This window comes from Tupaia chinensis, unplaced genomic scaffold (assembly GCF_000334495.1).
Source record: "Tupaia chinensis unplaced genomic scaffold, TupChi_1.0 Scaffold139733_1, whole genome shotgun sequence".
Classification (NCBI taxonomy): Eukaryota; Metazoa; Chordata; class Mammalia; order Scandentia; family Tupaiidae; genus Tupaia; species Tupaia belangeri.
The window spans coordinates 1,909,042-1,912,901 of NW_006199613.1; positions in this window are offsets into that span (position 1 = coordinate 1,909,042).

The following is a 3,860-nucleotide window of genomic DNA, read 5'->3' on the forward strand; positions in this document are numbered from 1 at the left end:
CAGGTCCGGGACTAGAACCACGGTCAGCCACATGGGAGTCCAGTGTCCTTAACCACTATGCCAGCTGCTGGTCCCTGATGAGTCACTCTATATCAGGATAGGCTTCCACGTTACCACGTGGTTGTGCTTGCTGCTTCCCTTCGTTTCAACGTTGCCACGAGCACCTGCACCTTCCTTTTTTTTTTTTTTTTGAAGAGATTTTTGCTATAGGGATCTTGGGCACACATGCACACGTGCCTGGCTTGAGTTTTAAGCCACCGGGTCCGGGATGCGAGCTGCTGTCGACTACATGGGAGTCCAGTGATATAGCCATTATGTGATGCTGGTCCCAGCACCTGCACCTTCTGACGACTGAGGCACACACAGTCCTCACGCACTTCCTGCACCAGAGTGAGGAACAGCGATTCTCTAAGGAAACTCGATTCCTTTTAGGAGAGAATGGCACTTAAGAATCAAGATCTGGGCCAACCCCATGGATAGAGCCTGGTGGGGAAAGATCTAGATCCCACCTGGCCAGTGCGTAGTTAGAACCCTAAATCCCGGCCCTGGAAGCTTGAGGAAACACCTGTGCACACCTGCCCCAAACCCCAGCAGGATGGAGAAGTGGAGGAGAGGGCTGCCAGTGACCTCTCACCACTGGGGGAGCTTTCTCCCACCCTCCATCTCACTGTCTCCCTCTCCATTAAGTGCACTTGCTTTCTCACTTTCCCTCTTTCTCTCTCTCTCTCTGGTCAAATTAAAAAACAAAAAAAGAATGAATGAATACAATTAATGATAATAATAAAGAAATGCATGCTGGATACATGTGCATCCCAAAGTTCCCAGAGAAGGGAGAGATGGAGAAAGGACGGTGGTAGAAGTATTTCCTATAGGGGTGTTTTCTCTCTCTCTCTCTCTCTCCTGTGAGCATATACACCCCAGGTTAATTTTAATTTTTTTTTTTTTTGAGAGATTTTTGCTACAGATGGTGTGTGCTCACCAGAGAGACAGAAAGTGAGAAATCACCCCTCAGAGAGAATGGCCATGTCGCAATCCCTTTTCCTCCATTCTCCTCTTGGGATTTTGTGCATGCACAGATATGCACCCAGCATGAATTTTAAGCCACTGGGTCCAGGACTCGATCCACAGTCAACTACGTGTAAGTCCAGCAACAAAACCATTACACCATTTGCTGGTCCTGCTTAGGCTATTTTTTAAAGAGAGAAAGAAAAAAGTTATTTAAAAAAATTAATATTTAGTACAAGTAACAAAAAGATTATATTGGAGTATTCACCATACCTGGTAGCAAACAAGTTCTAATTTAGGCTAAATCTAAGTGTAGCTTAGAGCCCAAGAAGACTAGAAAAATGAGCTGAGACTGTGTAGCCTCACTAAAACCACCTATAGGTAGAGTTTCATTAAAATGGAATTATTGGGACCAGTGGTTGGTGTAATGGCTGTGTCGCTGGACTCCCATGTAGTCGACCCAGTTTGAATCCTGGACTCGGTGGCTTAAACTCACACTGGGCATGTGTGCACGCATGCCCAAGAACCTGAGAGGAGAATGAAAGAGAGGGGATTGGGCTATCTCCCCTGGGGGGGGGAATTTCTCACTTTCTGTCTCTCTGTCTCTTACTGTCTTTTTGACAAGCACACGCACCCTACTGCAAAAAACCTCTCCAAAACAACAACAAAATGGCATTAGGGGGGCCGGCAGATGGCCAGGTTGTTTAAGGCACTGGATTTCCACATGGCCGATCGTGGTTTGAGTCTTGGACCTAGTGGCTTGCTTCCTCACTTTTTCTCTCTCACTCTGTTCCTCTCTGGTCAGATTAAAATAAATAAACAAAATAAAGTAATTCTTAATTTATTAATTCTTAAAAACAAAACAAAACAAAACAAAAAACATGGTACTGAGGGTCAGCAGGTGGTGTGGAGTTTAGGAAGATGGATCCCATGTGGCTGACTTCGCAGTTTAAGTCTGGACCCAGTGGCTTGAAAAACACACCAGGCGTGTGTGTGTGCATGCCTCAAGTCCCAAAAGGAGAAAAGGAGAAGGGACTGTGCCATCCCCGCCCACAGTGATTTCTCCTTCCTTCTCTCTGTCCTTGGCTAGCCCACAGGACCCAGAGCAAACTAGAAACACAAGTGCAATTAGGAAATCTGTTTTGCAAATGACTCTAGTTTGCTGTGTTTGACCTCACTGTTTACTTTTTCCTTATGAAAGATCTAAGCTTTGGCGTTGCCAGTCAGTCCAAACCTTCCCAGTCTGGCGTCTGCACAGAGTTCATTCCCTCTAACCCAGTGATACCACACTTGGCAATGTACCCCGGAGGGCAACAGCGTAAATGCATGGGATCTCAGCCACAGCCAAGACAGCCGTGGGTTAAAACCATCTACGGAGCAGCGATAGCAAGAGACAAGTATGTGGGAGTTATTTTGCTATCACTGAAATCGTAATTATGAAAACTAGGTAGTAACTTGGAAAATAGCTTATGGGGTACTGTTACTGGAAACCAGGATACATATGTGTGCATGTACCCTGACTCAACTAGTTTAAGTTACATTTTCAAAATGAGGAGACAAAATGGAAACACATGGAAAAATAAAAACGGTACTGTTAGATAGAGGGATTATGAGGGCTTTCTTTTTTCTTTCTTCCCCTCTTTTTCTTTCTCTTTCCTTTCCTTTTCTTCCTTGCTTTTTTCCCCAGGAGACAGTTCTGTTTATTGTCAAGTACAAAGAATCAAAGTCTAGAGATGCTCTATACATTTGGTGGTGACAAGCTGCATAGTAAGGAAGGGCGGAGAGGAGGCGACTAACGCCCAGCCCTGTCCCCAGAGAGCCCTGTCCCCAGGGAGCCCTGTTCTCGGGGAACCTGACTCTCTCCCAACACTTGAATTGAGGAGAGACAGCCATCCTTTTCAGGCAGCTGCGGGTCGATGCAAACAGGCCTGTTTATCCACTCCTCCAGGGTAGACAGAGCAAGAAGCTATTTTAAGCTGGTGTTGGGCCAATCCCCAGCACAGAATGGACTCGGAAGGTGGTCTCCAGCTGCCACTGGTGGCTGGTCCCCAGCTCTCTAGGTCTTGGGCTTCTCTTACTTCTCAGTGACAAACTTGGCAGCTGAATACAGTTGGCCAATGTGAACATGGAAGACGGTCTTGGATTCCGTCCAAGCTATTGTTGAGTTATTTCAAGGTCTCTTTTGGCTTTCCTCAGTAGGGCTTGAATTTCTACAGGATCTTTTAGGTTTCCATTTCCTCCGAAGCCACGTGGACCCTCCTGGCAGCACACGTTCTGTGACTGCAGGCGCTCAAACGCTCTTCTCTTGGCACTGCCCAGTATGGTTCTAATCCTGGGTGTGCCCTGGTGGAGGAGTCCCACCCGGCGAGGCCCCAGGATCTGTCTGAGCCCCCCGAACTTTGAGCTCCGCTTCCGGTCGGTTCAGTACGTTGGCAAGGCCACTATTGTGCGCCCCCCCCTTTCCCCAGGAACAAAGCTTGGGTCAATTAGCATGTCAGCAAGGCTGCTTGCTATTTGCTCCAGAAAACTGGTAGCCTTGCTGGGAAGCAACCCCCCCACCCCCGACTCCCCAATACATCCTGAGTATATGATAAAATTTTCCAGGAAGTCCCCCGACTGCTTCCCTTTGCTCTGATCACCTACTGTTAATTACAATGCTTTATGTTTTATCTCCATGGTCACAATAGAGGGTGGGCTGAAGTTCTATCTAGGCAGAAATAATCTTGACCTTTGGAAGGCCCTTCAAAATACATTTAAGGTAAACTTAATCTTTTCTTTACATAAAATAGGATTAGGCCAAAACTGGCCCAGGACACCCCCGCCCTCACCAAGTGAAATAGATAAATATATTAGGA